At 38.4% G+C, this 26,661-nt stretch overlaps 1 protein-coding gene across 12 annotated transcripts in view; it reads right to left on the reverse strand.

Annotated features, from left to right (window-relative positions):
* Window positions 1-26,661, reverse strand: part of mef2aa (myocyte enhancer factor 2aa) — a 225,020-nt gene that overhangs the window by 190,505 nt on the left and 7,854 nt on the right. Inside the window, exon 1 of one of the 12 annotated variants that reach the window (XM_072564935.1) lies at window positions 17,188-17,327. The exons of 10 other annotated variants lie outside the window; for them this stretch is intronic. The gene's annotated coding sequence lies outside the window, so the exon portion shown is untranslated. Of the gene's footprint in view, window positions 1-17,183; window positions 17,328-26,661 lie in introns of those variants that run through there. One more of the 12 variants, XM_072564939.1, reaches the window with a different exon arrangement.

Here is a 26,661-nt window from a genome sequence, read left to right on the forward strand (position 1 = left end):
CACACGCAAAGTTTAAAACTTTCCTTCAGACTTTTCTAAAGCAATTGTGATAACTGTGACAACTGAGGAGGATCACGGAGAAGAATTTCAGAAGATTAGCGCTTAGGCAGTTGAAGGTGAAGCATCCGAACATGCAGCAGTGACAGTTGGGCATCAGCAAGAGACCAGAATTGCAGGAATTATAAATCTTATAGGGCGAAAAAGTTGTTGCAGAGTTAGGATAGCATGGGTCAATAAGAGTTTGCAAATAAGGACAAGAAAGTTAACAATTGAGGAGCTGCATTATATAGCACAAATGTAAATGAGCCAGCATAGGGGTGAAGAGTGAACAGGTTAGGTGCAAATCAGTTTTGGATTAGCTCAGATTTATAGAGGATACAAATATACGTAAGCCAAGAAAGAACTGACAATCTGGAGGTGCAAAACACATGGTGAAGGCTTCAGTAGATAAACTGAGGGGCAGAAACAGGATATGTCATGGCAGGTGGAGGTGGACAGTTTTGGTGCTGGGGGAAGGGTGGGTGTTAGGTGCTCCCTCTGACGGGTGGCCCAGCTTGGAGGTCAGAAGCATTGCCAATTGCATTTCAGCATTGACAACACATTTTCTAAACAACCTGCTCAGAGATGGCATTACACACCTCTGGAACAGGTGAAACCTGGACCTGACACTAATTACACAAATAATTCGGCAAAGAAAAAGAAAAAAAAAAGTCTGACTATCTTCAGTTAATCCATTCAAAAAGGCAACGGTTTCTGAAACAATTCCAATTCATTCACATCAATTAACCCATTTGGGAAACAAGCCTATGTAATATGTGATGTACAAAAGGAACACCTTAGGGTACCAGTTATAAATTTACCTTTAACTCATTTAAAAAGTCATATTGTATTAATCCTGCAATGTTACTTCAATGGTTTTAAAATTTTTCATATATACCCCTTGAACATCAATTCCACATACACAAATGAAAGCTTTTCACTGTACTTTGTGAACATTTATTGTACAATGAGAAATGCAACAATGAAAATTAAAATTCAAAATCTCATCAAGGCTTAAAAAGGTTTACATTTGTCCAGTCTTTGTTGATAACTCAGACCTAAAACACAAGGAACTAGGCTCATGACTCTTCCCTTTAATGCCTCCAAATGTCTTGTGCCTTCATGACAAAAGAGAGAATGCAGTACTTCAAGTTGACCAGTGTAGTACAAAACGTTAGTGAGTACCAAATGGGAGATTTTGTTCTGGATAAATTATTACTACAGTACATTTTAATTCTGTTTTGAATTGCACGAAGCATGGCTTGAGCTTGTTTTCAGCTGAACAAAAACAAGAAAGCAGAGTGGTTCCTAACATAACACCCACACTGTTTCTTCCTTTGGACCTCCCCTTGTTCGAGTTGTGGGTGTGCAAAGATTTCACATCAGAAACTGCATAGCAGCAACTGGATGGATATCTGAAGTGCAGTTTAAACTGCAATTAATTAAAAGTGCATTATATTTGGCAGGTTTCAGAGGTTAGGAACAAGCTTAGCAAATAAAAGCAACAGGTCTCATGAAAAGAAGCAAATACTTAAACAACACAATCAATCATTTTCAGTTATATGATGTTCTTCATCAGTCAATAAAATCAAATGACAAAGTCTTCTCTGGCTCAGCAATATATGAAACATATTTTCCCCAACAGATTCCAGTAAAGTCTGCAATCTTTTGACTACATATTGTCACATAGTAACCACAGGTCACATGTAACAAGAGTATTCACAGTAATTTACTTAGCAAGGGGTAAAGACTATAGTTCCCCTCTGACAAGATTGAGGCTCTGCCTTGGGATCAGACTAAATTCACAAATACTTTGTTGTGATGTCTTTGCATCTCACTAGATTATGTTTTACTTGCATTTTAAGTGGCTGCATCTGCCACTCTTAACAGGACGTCAAAAGAAAAACAACTCCATTCCAGAAGCAACATGCATCCCCATTCTAAGTGATTAACAGCAATCTAGGTTTGTTCAATATACTGCAGTTTTATGACACTTTGATCTTTTACTATAAATTCTGTGTCCTAGGATCCAGCTACCTGATGAAGGAGCAGCGCTCCGAAAGCTTGTATTTCCAAATAAACCTGTTGGACAATAACCTGGCGTTGTGAGATTTTTAAACTTTGTCCATCCCAGTCCAACACCTGCAACTCTACATCAATTGCATGTCAGCACTGACTATAGATACTTTCTAAAATCAACCTATTCAGAGATGGTACTACACACCTCTGGAGCAAGTGGAACCTTACTCTGGTAGGGACACTACCACCATACTATTAGAATCCTTACATAGGTAAGATGTCAATTCTAATCACATATATAATAAAAGCAAAGCAAAAAAGGAAAAGCAAACTGAACTGAATCACCTACCATCAGAATTATTCACCCACGTACGGAAAGTAGGCACTCCAATCTTTCCACTCAGCCACATTAATTCATTACACAAGGTAAAGGTAAAGACAGAAGAGAAGTAGGAAAGTGTTAAGAGTTAATGAGAGGACAAGTAATGCACAGAAAAGTTAATCTGTGCTTCTCCTAGCTGCAGAAAATGGATATGAGAATTCATGGTCACAGCAAGAATCCAATAATACAAAATGAGCGATCAGAAGAATTGAGGAGGAGGAGGATGCCCATAAAATCATATAATCTTAGCAAATTCCTCAAGGGCTGAATTATGGGGAGAGTGGGGTAATGGAGGAGATTAAGCCATTAGAACACACCAAGGATAAAAGATAGTTGGTAAAGAATTTGGTTCATGATCAGAGTACATCAATAAAGACAATGTTGGATAGAGTCAGATGTACAGCTTGGAAACAGACCCTTCGGTCCAACCCTTCCATGCCAACCAGATATCTCAACACAATCTAGTCCCACCTGCCAGCATCCGGCCCATATCCCTCAAACCCTTCCTAATCATATACCCATCCAGATGCCTCTTAAATGTTGCAATTGTACCAGCCTCCACCACTTCCTCTGGCAGCTCATTGGGAGGTCGTGTTGCGGTTGTACAGGACATTGGTTAGGCCACTGCTGGAATATTGCATACAATTCTGGTCTCCTTTCCATCGGAGAGATGTTGTGAAACTTGAAAAGGTCCAGAAATGACTTACAAGGACGTTGCCAAGTTTGGAGGATTTGAGCTATAGGGAGAGGCTGAACAGGCTAGGGGTGTTTTCCCTGGAGCATCTGAGGCAGAGGAGTGACCTTATAGAGGTTTACAAAATTATGACGGGCATGGATAGGATAAATAGGCAAAGTCTTTTCCCTGGGATCGGGGAGTCCAGAACTAGAGGGCATGGGTTTAGGGCGAGAGGGGAAAGATATATATTAAAAAAAACTACGGGGCAACTCTTTCACACAGAGGGATCTAGCTGAAGCTTTTTTCTTCATTCAAGAGAAACATTACTGTAGCAGTTATACAGCAAATGTAAATTATGGAAATGCCAGGTAAACTGAATTTAGTCTATCCAGAATTCTTGCAAATATGTTTAAAAGTCACCGTCAAGGAAGCAATAAAATCTTTTGAACCAACAGGTATTGAAGCTCCCTTTGTTCTCATGAATGAGCAGTGGAAAGCGTTGAATCAAAAGATACATCCATGAAAGGTTATGATACATAGATCATCTATAGCTTTATCTCCTAATGAGCAAAGTTTTATCATTTTCCATTAGTGTTTTGTTGAATAAGATTTATAGCGCTCACTCCACCATGACTCACAATGACCTTTCCCTCTCACACAGTCTTCGGCAATTCATCTCATTAATTAGGTAACTAGGAGCCCTATTTGTGGAATCATATGGAGCTGTTCACCAATGACCGTCCAGTTCTCACTTACATGGTGTCACATCAAAAGCTGAGCTGCACATTACATCAGATGCTCTCAGCCAGGATCTGCCCTTTGCAATGCAGCGCTTGACAATGGACATAGAGGACATGGGCCAGAAAGCAAAACTTGCTCCCCACTTTCCAGACAGGAACCTGAAGATGCAGAAGGATGAGGTGGCATTATGTGTAAACCCCAGCCTGTATGCAGCCCTAACTCCAAACTGCAAGGATATAAATTGCTTGGTTTTGGTAGAGTCAAACACCAAGCTGATTGTTTTCAGTCCAAGAGGTTGGCTGCAGACAAGAATCTGGACTGACAGTGGCAGTAATCCTTGATTGACTGGAAACCCCTTTGACTCCAGTAAGGAAGTCCAACTTGCTGACAGGACTCTCTGTAATGACCATTAGACAACCGAATACCACAAATGCATTCTCCATCAGTTCGCAGCCATTCAATAGATGAAATTGTTCACAGTATACAAACTTCCTCATACTCATATTTCAAACGAGTTAACTCAACAACTTGCAACATTCTAAGAATCCTACACCATAAAATTGTAAGATAAAGGGGTAAAAGTAAGTGAAAGGGGAAATCGCAGGTAGATAGGATAGTGAAGTATATTTTCCTTTAGTATACATTTAATATACTTTCCTTTATATAGGAGTTGGGAGGTCACATTGTGGGTATACAGGACATTGGTTAGGTCACTTTTGGAAGAGTGTGTACAGTTCTGGTCTCCGTCCTACAGGAAGGATGTTGTGAAATTTAAAAGGGCTCAGGAGATATTTACAAGGATGCTGCCAGGGTTGGAGGATTTGAGTTATGGGGAGAGGCTGAATAGGCTAGGGCTGTTTTCCCTGAAGCATCAGAGGCTGAGGGGTTTATAAAATCATGTGGGTATGGAAAGGGTAAACAGACAAGGTATTCTTTCTTTTATGGACAGACAGGGGAGGGGAGTATTTAGGGTGAGAGGGGAAGATTTTAAAAAGGACCCAAGGGACAACCTTTTCACAGAGGGTGGTGGGTGTGTGGAATGAGCTGCCAGAGTAAGTGGTGTATCCTGGTACAAATACAACAACATTTTAAAAAGATATCTGGATGAGTATATGAATAGGAAGGGTTGAGAGGATATGGGCCAAGTCTTGGTAAATGGGACTAGATTAATTTAGGATATATGGTCGATATGGAGGAGTTGGACTGAAGTTTCCTCGTGTTTCCATGCTGTATGACTCTAAGTAGTCCATTATGTCCATCAAGTGCCCTTTGCCATTGAATGAGATTATGACTTGACAACCCATTTTCTTACCTTTTCCCTACAACCCGATTTCCTTTAAAGGAAAATCTGTCTAACTCAGTCTGTGATTAAGAAAGCGAATGCAATTAGATTAGATTAGATTAGATTAGATTACCTACAGTGTGGAAACAGGCCCTTCGGCCCAACAAGTCCACACCGCCCCGCCGAAGCGTAACCCACCCATACCCCTACATCTACATCTACCCCTTACCTAACACTACGGACAATTTAGCATGGCCAATTCACCTGACCTGCACATCTTTGGACTGTGGGAGGAAACCCACGCAGACACGGGGAGAACGTGCAAACTCCACACAGTCAGTCGCCTGAGGCGGGAATTGAACCCGGGTCTCCGGCGCTGTGAGGCAGCAGTGCTAACCACTGTGCCACCATGCCGCCCACAAATGTTGTCTCTTATCTCAAGAGGGTTGGAATATAAAAGCAGAGATGTACTACTAAGACTTTATAAAGCTCTGGTTAGGCCCCATTTGGAGTACTGTGTCCAGTTTTGGTCCCCACACCTCAGGAAGGACATACTGGCACTGGAACGTGTCCAGCGGAGATTCACACGGATGATCCCTGGAATGACAGGTCTAGCATATGAGGAACGGCTGAGGATACTGGGATTGTATTCGTTGGAGTTTAGAAGATTAAGGGGAGATCTAATAGAGACGTACAAAATAATACATGGCTTTGAAAAGGTGGATGCTAGAAAATTGTTTCTGTTAGGCGAGGAGACTAGGACCCGTGGACACAGCCTTAGAATTAGAGGGGGTCATTTCAGAACGGAAATGCGGAGACATTTCTTCAGCCAGAGAGTGGTGGGCCTGTGGAATTCATTGCCACGGAGTGCAGTGGAAGCCGGGACGCTAAATGTCTTCAAGGCCGAGATTGATAGGTTCTTGTTGTCTAGAGGAATTAAGGGCTACGGGGAGAGTGCTGGCAAGTGGAGCTGAAATGCGCATCAGCCATGATTGAATGGCGGAGTGGACTCGATGGGCCGAATGGCCTTACTTCCACTCCTATGTCTTATGGTCTTATGGTCTTAAATGACCCAGCCCCCGGGAGGTAGAAAATTGTACAGAAGAAATTTCTCCCATCTTTCTTACAAAGAAATTGATAGATCAGAGTTTCCAATATTAAGGTTGTGTTTCAAAAGATCTACAGGAAGTTCAATACAGTGACATGGAAAATTGGGGAAGCATTTTATTCAGCTTCTATGATTGCAAAAATGCACATGGGTCAAAATTGCACAATGCAAATTCATTGTGCCATGATGCAAATCTGGTTATTTAGAATCACAGTGCACCTCTTCTGTGGTGCAAAGTTGAGGAAGTGAAATCATTTTCATGTAGCATTTGATTACACAGAATAGTAAAAGTTGTTTTATGATACTTTCCTGTCACAAGATATATCTCGATTAGTCCTGGAATCTAGACTTGAAACTAGTCCTGAAACTAGACTTAAATCACACAACATCAAATGAAGCTCTCTTGATAATATTTGGATTAACCAATAGCTCAAATCAAATCCAAAACAAGATCAGCTGTGTTGATGCAGATCACCAGTATTGGCTGTATACCAGCTCTCAAACACCACCACTACCCATTACAACCGCTGATGATGATACTTCAAGCCTCTATATTGGCTACTCTGATCAGAAAACTAACACTTTAGCAACACTATTCTATTATGCTACTCACTAATGATTTGTGTTACTCATGTTCTTTAATGAGGTCACAGCCATTTTCCCTACAGCTAAACAGAAATCGATACTGAGACAACGGAGGAAAATTTGTTGTTTTAGATGCACCTTCAAATTGATGCAAATCAATACCACTCCCATTGTTGATTCAACTCATAGTTGGCTTTGGAGACTGCAAGGCCATTCATTAACAGCAATCCAGAGATACTGGTTATAACCAACTGCAAGAAATGCCTTTCTGCAAAACCTGAAATCACAAATACAAAATTAAAAGTCCCAAGATATCATTTTTTGACAAGCCCAGTGAAGTACAGTTTAAAGCACGAGCACGCATGCTGGCCTATCGGCTGAAACAAATATATAATGACAATTACAATTCATGTTACCAAAGAGAGAGAACAGTACAAGATATCAATAATTAAAAAACAACAAATGACAAGATGACCACAGGTTAACAAGAGTAAACAGAACCTTATTCTACTTGCTAAAATTAGATATATAAACAAATGCTGTATTTTCCCTCTGTCTTTGAAAGTAGCTGGAAAAAGATTTTAAATTTACTCTCAACTGATGAATACTCAAATAGAAACTTGGTTTATGATTTCTGCTTCAGTTATTGGCTTAGAGACCAATACAGGGCTTCCAGCTCTATCCCAATCACTTTTGGGCAGAAGAGACTAGACATGGCAACAGTCCATCCATATACAGTAGGTGCATAGTAATGTTGTATAATTGACAAATTATTTGTCTGATTTTTCTTCTGCCATTTGTAACATCACAATGCTGATTTTGAAGCAAGCAGGGTAATCTACTACTACTACTTTTTAAATAAAATTTAAAATTATGCCAATCCCAGATGGTACCAGTCTTCCCACATGTCATCATCCAAGCTTGATGGAACCATTTGCGAACACTGGGACAATCTCAAAACTGGAAGATCAATCAGGCACAACCCTCAGAGATAGAACTGCTGCCTTCAACTGAGACACGGAAATTTTGGTTGCTTCATAAACAGGTGAAACTATAATAAAGTGCAATGTTCCAAAATGGTTTAATAGACACCAAAGGTTGTGTCAATCATAAGATCACACATTACTTGCATGCAAATTGTCTTTCTTGTCTGATCAACTGGGCTAACCTTGAAAAGTTTGATTGATTTATATTTATAAAATCACTTTTGTAGTCTCTCCTCTTCCATCCAACATCCCCATCAACTCTGTCAAGCAGTGAAAGATTTCAATTTGCTATTATGCAAGATCAAGTTTTTGTTTTAAATACAAGCCGAACATATATTCATGTAACTTCAATTCCCATTTTATTCAAAAAGTCTTCACAGATTTCGGTTGGGTTGACGCCTACAGTTGGCTTATTCTTTAATCATCCAACTTGAGAGAAAATAGACAGACAAACAGGAGTAGGCCATTTATCCTCACTAACATGTTTGCCATTCAATGGGGTCATTACTCATCTGCAACTTAACTCCATAAGCATCACAGATATCACAATTCTGCTATCTCCACTGTATATTCTCAGCCATAAAAATTACATCCCTCAATTACTCACTTCTTTACCTTCAACTTCTTCTATCACGTGTTCTGTACATACGTGCTTTTACATCCTTTCCCCCCTTTCTTCCTTCCTCCACAAATGCCAAAATCTTTAAGATATCCTAACTGCAAACTCACTTTATTTTTTCAGTTAATATTAGGTGTGAGATGTACATTAAAACAGAACCAGAGACCCAAAATATTTCTCCTTTCCCTCATTCTTCCCTCCAAAAACAGAGAGAAAGAAAATTAACTGTTTATTTTCTATTTCTTGGTAGCTCACTTCTGTCACGTAGAGGTTAAGAATTATCAATTTTTTTTTTGCTTTGCAAACATCACCAAGGCTTTTGGTTCAAAGAAAGAAACAAACCCTGATATTCTTCATTAAAACACTAATAAAAATCCTGTAACCCATGTGGCGAACAAGATAAAAATGGTTCAAATCACTCTAACCCGTGAATAAAGTGATCATCATGAAGAGGTTAAACATTAGTCTGAGAGACCCCACCCTCCCATCCAATATATAAATAATTGCCTCCTGGATGGAGCTTGTCAGTGTGCAGTTACAGTCTCAACAAGCAACTTAAACACAGCTATCATCTTGTAGGAGATAACAATGTTTCTTCGTATTAAAGTAGTTATCTCCTCTTAAGTAAAGTAAAATAGGTGACGGTAGAGTAAAAGAGATAAATTCTTAAACAACAAGAAAGGTCTTTTGCCAAAAAAGTTCACATGGCCATTGTTCCCTTACTATTCATAAGCCTTAAACCAATACAATAAGATCTCCATATACCTTTAACAATGTGATGACCAAGCAAAAGCTTCAACTTCCAACAAGGTGTCAGCTGCACTATCACCTGCACAAACCAGTGCTTCAGATTCTTCAAGTAATTGTGAACATATCACAGCCCATTTAAAAAAAACATTTTTAATTCGTTTCATTGTAAAACTACCTTCTTGATCGTGCGTTTCACTTAGTTATGGATAACAACCAGCATTCAGCTCAGACTAAAAATGTGATCTTGTGATTCTCTGGGGGAATGACTAAAGGGATTTCATTTCAGCAGATGCCCTGAAGATACTGTTGCTGTTATTGTGCAGAGTGCTGAATGTCATGATGATCACTATTTGGAAGGCTTTTTAAGCTGAACATTCTCTCCTTTGCTTCTCCTTCTGTGACGCTGACTTATTTATTCCATATAGCTAAGACTTCATAAGTAGAAAACCGGTGTCCTTAGATAAAGAGCAAGTGCTACCTAGAAAGGTCATACACCACAACTTCTTCACATAAAATGCTGCGATCCTCAAAAGTTTATTCTTATTTAAAAATAATCAATACTGCCCCCAAGATAACTAACTGCCAGTTTTTGTTCCATTCATTCAGAGGCCACTGGAATCCTACACCCGATCCGATCACTGAACAATAGATGTTTATTTTGGTTCTACTGTAATAAAATTTACTTGACAGCAGATCTCTTCATAATACATTTAAAAATCCAGAAACACATCACAGACTCTCTGTATCATAGTGATAATGCTTTGATAAGACATGGAGATAAAATTAAATCTCCACTTTATGTAGAAGGATAAGGGACCACAAACGTGGGGCTGAATCAGCTGAAGCCACAGCCTCCAATGTCAGGTTAAGAAAAAGGAAAACAGGGTACAGAGCCATACAATGGTGATAGAGGGATGTAGAAGAGGTCAGATAGAAAGTATTGTGGAAGTGTGATCATGGATAGAAAAGGCAAAGTCAAGGACTGATCTCAAAACAAAGTCAAGGAAATGTTGAAGTTGTAGCATTAAGGGTCTGAGAGTCCATGTATCTCAGCAAAGTTTAGTGATCAAAACGTTGGGGATTAGATTTGGACGACAAGACAAAAATGAACTGAATCTTACAGAGAGTGTGACATAAAGGGTTGAGAGCTCGAGATTAAAGTGACGAGCAGTAATAATTAGATGATTGTGGCCGGAAAGAGAATGGAGGATATGTGGATAAGAAACAAATGGGGTGCAAAGACTATGCAATTAACTTGGGTGAACAAAGTATTTTAAGTAATCAAATGTCTCCAAACATCTCGTGATTTGGTGAATTTGCTCTGAAACCTCAGTCTAAATTTTCCCATCCATTCATTCAGCTGAGTTCACTTCAATGTTTCTTAGGATTTACGGAAAAATTGTGTTTAACTAACTGGCTGGAGTTTTTTGAGGAAGTAGCAGATAGAATTGACATTGATAATGTTGTTGATATGGTGTACAGGAAGTTCCAAAACATGGTTGACAGCATGTCACATGATAGAACTTGGAAAACAGTTAGAGGTCATGTAAGATGAATATGTAATGGAGGAAACAGAGCTAATAGTTTGTGGACAGTTTTTGACAAGAGCAAGGTTTGTAGCAGAGTTCCCCAAGGGAAAGTATAGGGACCCTAGCTTTCTTCATATACACTAATGATCTAGACGTTTGGGTGTAGGGGACAATATCAAAGTCTATGGATGATACAAAACTGAACAATGATGGGGGACAGTTTAAAACTCAAACAAAAAAGCACACGGATAAGTTGGTTGAGTCGATAAATAGGTGGCAGATAAGAGAGGGGATACATTTTGCTTGAAAGAACATAGAAACACAGTATTAAAAAGGGGATTACTCTAAAAATAGCATGCAGGTGCAAAAAACCTGTATGTGTTAGTCATTAAAAAGTAGCACGATAGGTGGAGAGAATTAGTACAAAAGCAATAACAAAGCCAAACGTATTTTATTTGGGCACTGAGATTAAGCTAGGCTTATATAAAACACTAGTTACACCTTAGCTGGGGTCTTGTTATAATTCTGAGCCTTACATTTTAGGAATGATAGTTAAAAACAAGGGCAGCAGATGCTGGAAACCAGATTCGAGACTAGAGTGGTGCTGGAAAAGCACAGCAGTTCAGGCAGCATCCGAGGAGCAGGAAAATCGACGTTTCGGGCAAAAGCCCTTAGAAAACATCGATTTTCCTGTTCCAAGGGCTTTTGCCCGAAACGTCGATTTTCCTGCTCCTCGGATGCTGCCGGAACCGCTGTGCTTTTCCAGCACCATTCTGTCTAGGAATTTACATCATTCCTAAAATGCTAGACTAGACTAGAGTGCAGAAGAGGTTTACATGAACGGCTCCAGGGATGAGAAAAAACTTCAGTTATGAAAACAGAATGGAGATCTTGGGCTGATTTCTTCAGAAAAAAAAAGAGAAGACTCGGGGAAATTAAAAACTTCTGTCCAAAATCAAGAGGGGACTGGACAGTAGATTGGAAAGTTTCTCTTCTTCACAACAGATCAAGAATGGGAGAGCACAGTCTTAAAATACCAAATGCAATGCAGGGAAAACAGGTGTTTTGCAAAATGAGCAGTTGGGGTGTGGAAAGCACTGCCTGGACTTATGGTGGAGACAGGTTCAGTCAAGGAATTGATCAAGGTGGTAAGACTATTATTTAAATATAATGAATGGGCAGCGTTATGGTGAAAAGGCAGGAGAAAGTCACAAGTTATTTGATGAGTCTATGCCTGAGCTGAGTGGCCTCCCTGCAAAAATTCTGTGATTATTCTTGCATCAATATTTGTTTTTGTATTGCCATATTAACACTTATTTGAATGGTTTTGTACTTCCTTAGAAATTACTTGCTCACTGTGTCACTGTCCAGACTATTCAACATGGTGAATTTGTTTGAAGTTGAAGTTGAAGCTGTTGTGTTAGGCATTGCCAATGATTTACTGTTTCTCTTGGCTGGCAAGATTATTAAATACCAAACAGCAAAACAACAGAATGTACCACTATTACGTATAATTACTTCTCTTCATAGAGAAGAATCCAGTTATGATCAAAAGTTATTGCCAGAATTATTTTTATCCAATCCAGGTAGAAAGCTTACTAACAGATTGTGATTTTTGTTCTGTTCTCATAAAGAAAACAAACAAACAATGAAAATAAATGAGATTTTCTAAATATTCAATCATCATTTACCCAAGTTGTCTTTCAGTCTGAACCCATTAGGAAAATCTTCACGATCGTAGGACCAGCCTTCTTAGAATATTTAGAACCTCAACAATGTGGAAACAGGCCATTCAGCCCAACGAGTCACACTGACCCACTGAAAAACATCCCACCCAGACCCAGCTCCCCATCTTATTCCTGTAACCCTGCATTTCCCATGGCTAAAAAAAAAATCTTACCTACATATCCCTGGACACTATGGGCAATTTAGAATGGCCAATCCAACTGAGTGCATACCTTTGGACTGTGGGAGGAAACCTGAGCACCCAGTGGAAATCTACACAGACATGAGGAGAATGTGCAAATTCCAGACAGTTTCCCGAGGATGGAATAAAAGCCGGATCCCTGGTGTTGTGAGGCAGTCGTGCGAACCACCGAGCTGCCCTGCCACCCCCTGATTCTTCAAATCTTATTAAATAAATCTACTGTTTAAAATCAAATCCAAACAAAATGTTTTAACACTGCTTTAAAATTACTGCAACGAAGGACTAAGACATCTTAAATCTATGATGCTTCATGTTTTTGAAAATATTGTATGCGAAAAGGAATGTTGAATATTCCTACCAAAAAGCCTTCAAAAATAACTTAGTACACAATAGCAATAGTGTTGACACTTTCCACTGAGCAACAACTTGCCTTTGTATACTACTCCACATATTTTTAAAAACCTTTCACCCAGTATGTCCCAAACCAGAAAGCAAGACTTAACCAACCAATCAGATGGGCAGACAATGATGTTAGAAGGTAAAATCAAAATCATAGAGAGACTGCTTTTAAAAAAAAATAATCTGAAGGCATTGAGGTAGGTCACGAGGAAGACAATGCTGCATGAGTAGGATATGGAGACCAGATCAGAGATATGCAGCAATCAGGAGTCAGGGAATTTAAGATGCAAAGTATGGAGAAGATTCCCAAATGAAACAGGCAAGATGGAAGCAGAGAGTTCAAACAGCTAAGCCCAAGATAACTTATATGGTATGCTTTCCTTTATTGGTCAGAGTATTGAGTACAGAAGTCGGGAGGTCTGTGTGCATTTCTGGTCTCCTGCCTATCAGAAAGATGTTGTGAAACTTGCAAGGGTTCAGAAAAGATTTACAAGGATGTTGCCAGGGTTGGAGGATTTGAGCTATAGGGAGAGGCTGAACAGGCTGGGGCCGTTTTCCCTGGAGTGTCAGAGGCTGAGGGGTGACCTTATAGAGGTTTACAAAATTATGACAGGCATGGATAGGATAAATAGGCAAAGTCTTTTCCCTGGGATCGGGGAGTCCAGAACTAGAGGGCATGGGTTTAGGGTGAGAGGGAAAAGATATAAAACAGACCTACGGGGAAACTTTTTCCCACACAGAGGGATCTAGCTGAAGCTTTTTTCTTCATTCAAGAGAAACATCACTGTAGCAGTTATACAGCAAAAGGTAAATTATAGAAATGCCTGGTAAACCGAATTTAGTCTATCCAGAATTCTTGCAAATATGTTAAAAAGTCACTGTCAAGGAAGCAATAAAATCTTTTGAACCAACAGGTATTGAAGCTCCCTTTGTTCTCTTGAATGTCTAGGGTGAGAGGGGAAAGATATAAAAGAGACCCAAGTGGCAACATTTTCACGCAGAGGGTGTATGGAATGAGCTGCCAGAGGAAGAGGTGGAGAGTGGTACAATTGCAACATTTAAGAGGCATCTGGATGGGTAGACGAATAGGAAGGGCTTGGAGGGATATGGGCCGGGTGCTGGCAGGTGGGACTCGATTGGGTTGGGATATCTGGTCAGCTTGGACAGATTGGACCGAAGGGTCTGTTTCCATGCTGTATAGCTCTATGACTAAATAAATGATGGATGAGGGAAGTTAGTAGAGAAGATAGTGACAGTGGGTAATTAGGAAATGAGCCAGAGGCTGGTATAAAACACAATTGACATGGCAGAGCTACACCACATTTCACCCCACTACTCATGAAGTTTTTTTGGGGGAATTCAAATTTAGAACAATATAAAACCACAAAAAAGGTAGACATTCCATATGAAAATTGTTAATAAAATAACATTGATACAGAAGATTGTGGAGCGCATTTAAAATTCATGCAAAAAGTAGTCAGAATAAAAACAAAAGACAAAAACAATTCAAATATCAAAACATACACACAAAAAAAGTTGACCACAAATGAGTTATAGCACCTTGACACAGTTAACGTTTGTTATAATTCTGCATTTCTACAATCCGACAAGTACAAAGTCTCTGCCAAAAATCAGTATTTTGTTATTTTTGAAGATCAATAAATTTTAATGAGAATGTTGAATGTGATTGGATGTTTAGGCTTGTTGGAAACAAAGATGTAAATTTTGTTCTGTGACCATTTTTCCAATAAATGAATCGCTATAGGACAGAAGGTTCATCATTGTGGCCACAAATCAATGAAGCAGCAATTGCTTTAGTGAAAAATAGGTGGCCAAGGAGCAAACTATGCAAAAGACTTGCTCTTTGAACAATGGTACTTTAAAGGGAAAATGGCATACAAAAGCAAACAAAGTCTTCCAGTGAATACTTTCCTTCTTAAGCATCCAATTGCCAATACAATTACTACCTCATTAATTTGTGGCCTCAATAAACCCTTAGGCATTAAGCAAACTTTTAAATCAACTTCCTTTCGATTCACCCATCATTAGTTTGGCATAATAACTGAGAAATGTTATTTCAAGTTGCATTCTGATTTTTTAGAATGATTGCATCGACTAAATAGAAAATACCAGCGAGCTAGTCTGAAACCATCATTCATTCAAGTCATTTTACTGTGTTTTTTAAAACAAATGGCCAATTGCACTGAAACTTCCATTCCCATCTCATTGTAGGGTGTTTGGAGGAGAGCTAATTAAAAACTTTTTGGGCAAAAGGAGGATTTAAGAAACTATATGCACAACTGTTGTTGGGCCGTTATACTAAAATGTAATAAATTACACTTCAGGACCACACCTTCATTACTTGTACGGCAGAACCTGTTTATAACCATGAAAACTACTTGACACTTAGATGCATATAGTTTGTGTAGAGATATGAAAGGAGTAGTAAGCATGTTATCTGTAATACAACATGCCCTCTAACTTCAACACAAAATGAGTCACAAATCCTTTAAGCCTTTTTGACAGGTTCTTAATACAGATCTTGAAGGAATATCTGTAACTTCAGACCTCCCTTACAAGGACACTGGTCACTCATTCATACTTGCTGTGCAGCCTGGTTGGAGTTTTCTCCATGTTATAATTTTCACTGCACTGAATTTCAATTGCTTGAGTAAGCATAATTTTATTTACAACAATTGTGCGTCACCTTACATCACTCTTTCCAATACATCAGTACTCATTCCAATATAATAATCCTGTGTGAATGTTAAGTCACTTCCGTATGTTGATCTGGTATAATTAGGATCATAATGGATTCTATTTCTAAACAAGAAAGAAAGTAAATTGACCCCAACATCAAATATGCATCAATACTTTTGAAATCCCGAGGGTGGAACAGGAGATAATTACCATGTTTTTGCTACCAAAATAAAGATTTCCAAAGTATAAGAAAATACCCACCTGCATTCTATCACTTCACTAGGTTGGTTTTTGGAAGTCAGTTTAACTACCATCTATTTTAGCTGCTGCCCCATTTAGAATAATGAATTTTATATAAAACTTGAAAGCTTACTGGAAAATGTTAGTTGTAACATTTTAATAAGTTTGACCAGAAAGCTGGTCATACCTAGAAAAGTTATGTAAAAGTAATAATGTTGGTATTTTACAAACCAATGCAAAACTCAAAATATGGACTTTAAATGGACTTAATCTGTTAAATCAAAAATATTTTTAAAATCTATTTTAGTTAAACTTTAAAATTTTTAGAAAAAACAGTATGAGGTCCAAGCAATAATTCTGATGAGCAGCTTGAAGCTTGCACTTAAAGAATTCAGTGACTGCTGAAAAGCTCATGTCTAGTCAACACTTAGCATAATAAAATATTGCATTGTTCAGACAAGCTAACTAAATTGGATTCAAACAAATTTATTGCATCCTCCTTTCTCTTCTCTCTTCATCCCCCCCCAGAATTATATACTTCAGATATATTTTATGCAGCTTTAATAAAACTCATCACTATTTCTGATCACTGCCTTGTCCACTGCCTGAAGGACAGTTGACAAGGGTTCAATGCCGCTGTGAAAACTGTAGTGACACTTCATATTATTTGATTACATACTGTCAAGACACAACAAGCACAAAATAGAATGCAAGCAACACGTTTCAGTTGTCTTGTTACATTTGTACTCACATCATTTTTAAAGTCATCATAGATTCCGACTTAATTACAAGTTATCAAAATCAAAGTATGGATTCATATCATGTATTAATCACAATGTTTTCAGAACTTAAAAAGGTCACAGATCACATACATTTTCAATCTTATTTTGATCTACAAAGTCAGTGTCGCAGTCACAGTACCAGTTGTCCAAGTAATAATTAAACAAAGGACCCTATTATCAGATACAAATACATATACAGTGTAGTCAGAAATAAAGTAGTCATAAATCTCAAAAGGAAAGTACATTTAATCCAACATACAACCAGAATGCATAGCTAAATAATGGCACCTCTATCGTTGGTTTTCCCTATACTAGCATTGTTTTTAAAGTTACAATACAAGTCATTCACAAGGCTCAGATTTTTTTGAAACATTTTAAATCAATACATTCAAGCCTGGGAAAAAAAAATCATATTTTACCTACACAAACATAATCAGAAGCAAAAGCCGAAACAGATCTGAAACCGCAGATCTTCCCAGTCATGCAGGTATGGAAAACAACTGTTCTATGATGGACTCTCAGGAACCAACTGTTTGTAGTCTATCACACAGGCTGACTAAGTCACTAACGCCTCTGGCCCAGTGGACACCTCACTCCTGTTTGAAAAGTGGTGGCAGCTGAAGGAAGAGATATTGATGGCTCACTAGTGGTTGAACAGCTGAGAAACCATTGCTGTCTTCTTCTATTACACCTACATCAGCAAAGTCACAGCTTGTAAAAGCCCACATGGCGAGGCCTTTCAGGCGAACTGCTCACTCAAAGTATGTGGCAACGTTTTCCTCTGTTCTTTAAATTATCCACAATGAAAAGTTCTCAAATGAGAGTTTATCAGTGTCAGGTAAAGAAAAAAATCCAAACTCCAGCACTCAGTGCTGTATCTAGAAATAATGAAGTAAATGACAAAAGCAACAAGCTTTTGCAACAGTGGAATGATTTTAATTATATGACATACACATGAGTATATGATGTTGTAACTGATGGGCTTTAAGCCATAGCGTCAAGAAACACAGGTGTGGGGTAACATCTTGGATTAAAGAAAATGCAGTCAAAATAATGGTGTTTATTCACCACCTAATATATTTCCAAGGTCTCCTGATTTAACATTGTATCTAAATGATACTCCCCAGGTCCACAAAAGGGGAAAGTTTTTTTTAAAAACAAAACATTACAGCAAGACAGTCATATTTCTAGTTTTAATTATGTAAAAAACACATTTAAACGAATTAAGTTTGATCAATATACTGAATTAATAGTTTTATGTCACAATAGGTCTAATTGAAAACAACTGAGTGGATTAACAGGATTATCAAATGCACTACTCTGCTGCTGGATCTTTTTGAGATTAACAATGAAGATTCCTAAAGCTCCTTGAGCTGTTCAAGGGTGTGTATGACATCAGTGGTTTATTGATTAGAAAGATAATCAATGAGCATTATTAAAGCCTCGTCAGCAAGATCTTAAATAAAAGCACGAATTAGATTGCTCTCTGTGACAGCAGGAATCATGACCTACCCTATAATAATTAGGTTGATGACCGGCCATCGAAAGGAGGAGTCTGATCAATCTCACAGGCTAGGGACTTACACATCCAAACTAAAACTCCAGAAAAAACAAACAGAACAAAATACTTCAACATTTCTGATTTACAGATTAGTATGTTACAAAAATAAGACAACACGAGAAAAAAAAACCTAACTCAAAAAAAGGCAAAGAGCAAGAACCTATTTACTGTGAATAACTGCAAACAAAGGCAAAACCAAATCAATTCTTGCATTTCATGACTGAATATTTGTGCACTAATGATAATTAAAATGTACATACATTAAAAAGAATGTTATGATTTTGCTACAGAAGTTAGAAGGAGGAAATCATCTCCCACAGCTCCAGTATGCAATTCTATTTTTTTGAACCACAGATTGTGGGGGTGGCATGGAAGGGAGGGAAGATGGAGGAAGGAATAAACAAACCTGAGCAAATGGAAATCCAGAGAGTGAAATGTATTAGCCAGGGCTCTACCCAGGAGTTCAGTAAATGACATTTACTACAAGTGAATTATCAAAAAGCATGCTGTGCAGATCCACCCTTACAAAACCTGCTCATTTGGAGGTCTTTCATGAGAAATGCTGTTATTTGCCACTGTGTGAGGACTCCCACCAACACAGCTGCAACATTCCCCAGTTGAGCAGGTGGGAATCCATCTACCAATACAAATGGACACCAGGAGGTTTTGAAGCCCACCCAGCTTTTCAGAGAAATGCTTCCACCACCTCCCCCAGAACTTAACAGGATGGTGATATTTTTGGCACAAACCCAGGCTGATGAGGAGAGCTACTTATTGGACCAGGAATCACCTACAAAAAAATTTTTTTTAAAAAAGTGATCAGCCAAAAAGGTTTTGTTTGTCATTTTGCTTTCTAAAAAAGAAGATTGACCAGAAGGGGCAAATCAGTCCAATCCTCTTCCTTATCCTTGTAACCTATGATTAATGCTCGACCTTAAAAACTGCAAAATCCACAAGTCCCTCCACAAATTTTGCAATCTCATTGTCTAATTAATATTTGAGCTGCTTTCCCATCTTCAGTCAACCGAACAAAAAAAAAGGGAGATTTTATTTTCTCTCCGGTCACAGAGTAGCTCAAAGTATTGTCAAATGCAGTCTCCAAAGTTAGTTGTCAATTAAAACTTTGCAGCCTAATCCTCTCAGACACAGCACTTTGGAATCTATAATAACAAATAGCATGATCACAGGTTTGCCAAACAGACTTAGAATCAGGTGGTTCAGTAATGAATAATAAAAACAGGACTTGCACTTTAAAATAAAGAACAAAGTCAAATTTTATTGCCGATTTAAAAACAGCTTTAACTGGAAACAATCAATAATCCAGAATCAGACTTTCAAAATTAGGAAGATTTAACCAGTAAAAAAAAATTGAGTGTTAAATTCCATTGGTGCCTAAACTGAGGGGTGACCTTATAGAGGTTTACAAAATTATGAGGGGCATGGATAGGATAAATAGACAAAGTCTTTTCCTTGGGGTCGGGGAGTCCAGAACTAGAGGGCATAGGTTTAGGGTGAGAGGTGAAAGATAGAAGAGACCCAAGGGGCAACTTTTTCACGCAGAGGGTGATAAGTGTATGGAATGAGCTGCCAGAGGATGTGGTGGAAGCTGGTACAACTGCAACATTTAAGAGGCATTTGGATGGGTATACGAAAAGGAAGGTTTGGAGGGATATGGGCCGGGTGCTGGCAGGTGGGACTAGATTGGGTTGGGATATCTGGTTGGTTGGGATATGGACGAGATGGACCGAAGGGTCTGTTTCCATGCTGTACATCTCTATGACTCTATGATAATACCTAAAGATAATTTCAATGCCAGAGAGCTATTGAAAGATAAGCAAAATGAAAATAAATACAATAACTTGCATTGATACACTGCCTTTGATTGAGTCAAATGAGCACAGAAAAATACATATTTGATGCCTTTTTGGTACAAAGCATTGAAGTTAGTATTAATGCACTTAGTTATTCTATGTTTTGCAACATTTTTGTTAAACAGACCACTTGATGCAGAGTTTAAAATTCATAAAATACGTGTGAGATTTAACAGCAATCTATTGAGAATTTAGGTTATGCATTCGGTAGTGACACTGCTTTTTTAAAAAAAAAGGGTTTTGCAAAAAAAAATTCTAAGTTTGTGAATAATCCAAGCTTGGTGTGGTTTTCTGCATCAGTTTAAAAGTTCAAGCCAAGCAACAGTGCAATTAAGTTATCAACTTCCAAATAAAGCAATTTGAAATATTGGAAGAGCTTACATAAAAATATGACATTCCAGATTCTCAGACACTAGCCATTGTTGAAAGGTTTAGGAAAGGAGGAGCAATACTGCCAAATGAAATCTAAAATTTACATTCCGCAGTGAAGCTCACACAGCTCATTAGTCTTAATTCAATTCAGGAGTATTAAAAAAAAATTCCAAACTGCACTTTGCAGCTGTGTACTCTTAGAATATGATCAGTTCATATATTTTATAAATACAGTACTTTGCAGTAATATGGGACATTGCACAAGGGACTCTCAGTTATGCAGCTGTGCTAGGTCAATTCTGAAACTCATCTTCGTAAAAGATCTACTGCCATAAAAGGTAAGGAAATAAATCTAGTGCCATGGTGGCAGGAAAATAAATGGACTATGTTCTGAGGTAGGCCTATTTGCTGCATGCAGAGTAACTGTTTTAAAGTGGTCACCCATCATACTTTTGAACAGAATAAACTAGCCACTTTTGTTTTTAAAAAAGTCTTCAGTACATTCTGCATACATGCAATCACATTGTCAGACTTGAGACTTAATGGATTTTCAACAATACAACACAGCCCGTACCCAATCCCAAAATCCTGTGGGTTTTGGACTTGTCTGAAGTGGTAGTCATGAATTATTAGAATTAAAACTTTTGATTCTTCTGCTTTGGTTGGCATCACACTCTAACGCTCATATTCCTTCAAGATGTTTGAATGAGATGAAATAGCAGTGTGATTATGACCAGTTTTTTTGGGGGTTGTTTTTTTGAGAAACATATTGGCCAGGACATCAGGGATAACTACCCCCGTCCCCCCGCTTGTTTGAAATAATGCTATATGGAATCTTTTACATCTATCCATATGTTTAACATCTAATCTGAAAAAAGTAACTTCCACAGAGCAGAGCTTCCTTAATGCAATCATGAGTCAGTTTTGAATTTTTTTTAGTACTCAAATCCAAAGACTTGAATCCAAAATGCGTCTGTGTGTGCACACGTATGTGGTGGAAGAGGGTATTAGCAACTGAACCAGCTAATACAGAGATTGAGATGTGGCCTTAGCCAAATAAATAACCTAACTATTTGCCTACTCTAATCTATCTAACAAAATACAAGGCAGCTAGAGTACACTATTCAGCTGCAACACATCAGGGGAGGGGGATTCCAAAACTGTCACAAACCTCAAAAGATCAATCAGACAGTCAAGCTAAATGGAAATGATGTGGTCATTTCTGAAAACTGGCCATACACTTTTAAAGAGATGCAAGGTAGCTCGAGCATAAGGTGGAAATTATGAGAAGTTGGAAATGCTGGTGAATATGTGTAGCGTGATTGAATGGTGTTTGCAGTGGAGGTGTAGGGGGGAGAAAAGAGATAGAGAACTGATACTGATCAATATTGATGGTTTCAAGATGTTGTACTGGGATGCAGCCTTTTCTTTTTAAAAAAAAGTGCCGTTAAATATACTTATTCTTCGATGATTGAATATTCCTATTGGAATTCAATTGGAATCAGCAGCCTGATTTTAATCCACATTATAAATCACGTAATTGGTAAGGGAAGATAGTTCCTTTCTCAAGGCTGACAGGGCAAGGGAGTGGACCTAGAAATGTTTCAACAAGGAACAAGAAAGACAGTGCAAACATGCAGGCAAAAAAAATCTTAAGTATGGAATTCGAGGGAACATGGGATTGCAAAGGGTCAGAGAGCAAGAGAGTTTTCAGATGAAAAGGGAATTAAAGGGAAGTCAATTATGCAAGAGACTGTGTTTGATTGACTGCCATTGAATTACATTAGTTTGGACAATTTTCTAAATCAGAAATTGCTCAAGAATGTCAGCAGGTCTGGCAACATCTGTGGAGAGAAATCAGAGTTGACGTTTCAGGTGCAGTTTTGAAAAAGGGTCACTGGACCCAAAACATTAACTTTGATTTTTCTCCACAGATGCTACCAGACCTGCTGAGATTTTTCAGCCATTTCTTTTTGTTACAGACTTCCAGCACCTGCAGATTTTTTTTTAAGTTGGTGTCTTTTTGTAAATGAACTGATCACCTAATGTTGTGTGCATAGTCCTGTCACAGATGCTGTTCACTACAAATGTTATAGAGGACTTGTGTTACAAAACAGCAACATTTTTTCCAATCATAAACGTGACCTGGATGCTGATGAATTACACATTTACCTGTGATAATTACAACAACTAACATAGCCGAGTGAAAGTTCACAGAATTCAGACACTTGTCTTTTACCAACTGACAGAAGATGCATCAGTGATATCCTGCAAAATATTTGCACTCATGCCATCACTGAACAGATCATTACAAAGTCTTTCCACAACATATCTTGGAGATGCCAGTGTTGGACTGGGGTGGAAAAAGTTAAAAATCTCACAACACCAGCTTATAGTCCAACCCATTTATTTGGAAACACTAGCTTTCCAGACCACTGCTCCTGCATCTCCTCAACCACCTGATGAAGGAGCGGCGCTCCGAAAGCTAGCCCTTCCAAATAAACCTGTTGGACTATAAACCTGGTGTTGTGTGATTAACTTTTCCCACAACATAATTCTTCAAAAAGTACTTAGAAATTGTCATTAAGCCCCTAACCAAACACACAGCTCCCAATGTGATAATCACACCCAGGTAACAGACAATAAATGTGTTCATTTGAAATGAGAGCCAGAGTATGGAAATTATTCTAATGTTAACCTTAATGCGAAAAATTGGTGAAAAAGCATAATTCTTTTTTGTATCTGTTACAAGTAACTGAAGCACACAAAGATCCCTGTTATGTGAAGGTACTGTACATCCATTCTGAAACTATCCTACAATGAACTGCAGAGGCAAATGGTATTATAAGCAAAACTTTGAAGATTTGGAATAACCCAGAAAAGAGGTAACACAAGGCTCCCCAGACAGGAGACAGGACCCCATTAAATACCATGCTATGAATATAAATTGTGCCCATGTCACTTGAACAAAACATGGTTAAAAACCCTGCAAACTAAGTTGTGATTCAGTTTAAGACTAAAATGGACTAATGATTGTTATCTGCAATAGTGGATGGCAGTGTAAGAAAATATGAAAAATGCTAAGCAGAGGACACAGCAGATTCAAATAAGCTGAGCTGACCCTGCTCCATGACACACAGGAAAGCTGCATCAATGACAATAATTGATCAAATAGACCAATGGACCAGAGAAAGGCAGATGGAGTTTAATTCAGATTAATGTATGACGTTGCCTTCTAGTAAGGCAAACCAGAGCAAGACTTCTAAAGTTAGCAGTAGAGCACTTGGGAATGTTGCCAAACAGAGACCTAGAGATGCAGGTGCATAGCTCCTTGAAAGTGGAGTCGCAGGTAGACAGGGTAGTGAAGGTAGTGTTTGGCCTACTGATCATAACGTTGAGGATGGGGAGGTGATGTGGCAGCAGTACAGGACATTGGTGAGGCCACTTTTGGAATACTGTGTACAATTCTGTTTACCTTTCCATAGGAAGGATGTTGTTAAACTTGAGAGTGCAGAAAGGATTTACAAAGATGCAACTAGAGTTGGAAAGTTTGAAATATAGGGAGGGTCTGTTTTCCCTGGAGCAGAGGCTCAGGGGTGGCCTAATAGAAGTTTGTAAAATCATGGGGGGGCATGGATAGGGTGAATAGCCCTGGTCTTTTTCCCAGGTGGCGGTGATGGTTGGGGGAAAAGAGTCCAAAACAAAAGGGCATACAGCATGAGAGGGAAAAAAGGTTCAAAAAGGACTGATGGGTAGCTTTATAATGCAGGTGGTCAGTACACTGTATATGGAATGAGCTGTCAAAAGGAACTGGCAGAGGCAGAGATAATCACAATGTTTAAAAAGGAACCTAGATGGGTATATGAAACTGGAAGAGTTTAGATGGCTATGGGCAAAATGCTGGCAAATGGAATTACACCTGATTGAGATATCTGATCGGTGCAATGAGTTGGACTGAAGGGTCTGTTTCCATGCTATATTACTCTGACTCTACAGCTCTAACTGACTTTAAAATTGATGCCTAATTTGAATGATGTGATAATTAAAGCAGTAGGTTCTACACAGATAGATTCCAAAGTGGAAATATGAAGAACGGCCAGCAGTGGCTTGCATTTATCATGAAGCAAAAAGGATTTGGACATGGTCAAATATGTTTTCTGAATAACACCCACATCCTACAATAATGTTATTATAAAACCTTTAAATATAATGAAATATCACAAGACACTTCACAGAAGCATTACAAAACAAAAACTGGGCAACAAGGATTTCATCAGTCAGACAACCAAAAACTCGGTCAAAGGAATAGATAAAATGTGGAAAGTTAGATTGAGATGTTCAGACATGAATTTCAAAACTAATGTCAGAGGCATTGAAATGATGGAGTGATTAAAAAAAGTCAGGAACACACAGATCTCAGACTGTTATTAGGAGATGGATGGAGTCAGTACCTAGGATTTGGAACTTGGAATGGGAACTTTAAATAATGAGGTCTTCAAACAAAAAAGGTCAGCGTTGTTGACCGCAAGATTTTCCAAATAGTTCAATTAGACTTTGAAATTTCAAATAAAATTTTGAAAACAACACAGATATATCCAGTTCAAATGGAGGAAATTTCTGCTCATCTAGTATTGAATGTCTGATGAGCAGTCTGATAACTTAGCATCAGTGGAGACATTGAGAAGCTGTAATGGGTCACCATGTGGTCATTTACCCTATGCTTTAGGATGTTTCCAAGGGAGCCCATGGTGATGAGAAACTAAAAAGTGGCAATGAAAAAAAAAAAGACCCCTGAGAACACAAGAGTTTATGTTCCACAGTGATCCTGTGGTTATGATTAAACTGAAAAGAATGGAACCAGATGAGAAAAAGTCTCAGCTGGATGTCTGAAGAAAAAGTTGCAGGAGGATTTTAGTTGGCCCTCTCAAACGATCCAGCGAGGCAATCTTTAACACAGTCAAATAGAATGCCATTTGTAACTTCAGTAAGAGTCATTTTGAAACTGTGACAGGGAGAAAACCCTGACTGATAAGATTCAGTACAGAGTTCTGGGAAAGATGGCCAGCAACATGTTCAAAAGACTTGGGAGGGGAAAGGAGAGATTGGTGATTGAGTATTGGTTTGCAAGATCACTGAAGTTGATTCATCTTTTTGGAGAAGGGATCCTGGCTACACTTCTGATTTGCAAGTTGAAGTTCAATGCCTAAAGCTATACAAATCCTGAGTGTAAAAATAATTCCTATTTTCACCACAGGCGGCGTGATGGAAGATTATCTGGCACAGCTGGGCTAGAAAGAACCTAACCATGCTGTACATTACGAAGGGAAGCCTAGGCCTTCAATAGCTTTCCCAACAAGATGTAAACCATATGAAAACACAGGGGAGGCCAGAAAAAGGGACAGCATTAAAGACTGAAATAGAACTATGATCTGTGGAGTGCAACATCATAAAAGAAAAGTTATTTGGCTCTGATCTTGCTAAATGAAATCAAAATGAATTTCACATTAAAAATCGTTCCACTGCATTCCCCCACCCCCTCCCAGTATTGAAGGCAGGTTTAGGTAATTACTAATGAAGTGTCTAGATAGTAGCTCGCAATCCTAAAATGTAGACAAGACAGTCTGATTTACAGTACAATACTGTACTGAGTTCTGTACTCCCAAATACAGAACATGTTACATTACTTTCAAAAAAGACATCTCATTGCTTTTAAAAAACAGACTATGTTACACATTGAGACAGCACAAATTTATAAATGTTTTTTTCAAGCATTCTAAGTAGAGCTTTGCAGATATCACAATGTAGTTTATGGTTTTATCATAAGCCAAGTGAATAAGCACAATCCAAACTAAAATAAAGCTGAAATGGCAAGTTCCAATCAGAACCCAATGTTCCAACACTATTTCATTATGATCGCAAAATTAAAAAAAACAAAAGGCTCGAAAATACACAGATGCATTCAGCAATGGGACCAATTTTAAACTGCATTAGTGAATAAAGTTTTGAGAGTGTAAATTCTCACCCAACATGTCAGTTGAGGATGTCATTTTTATTTTTAAGTCAAACTCTCCTCTTCGCAGCTGACACAAGAAC

The sequence above is a fragment of the Chiloscyllium punctatum genome, chromosome 48 (genome assembly GCF_047496795.1).
Source record: "Chiloscyllium punctatum isolate Juve2018m chromosome 48, sChiPun1.3, whole genome shotgun sequence".
Taxonomy (NCBI): domain Eukaryota; kingdom Metazoa; phylum Chordata; class Chondrichthyes; order Orectolobiformes; family Hemiscylliidae; genus Chiloscyllium; species Chiloscyllium punctatum.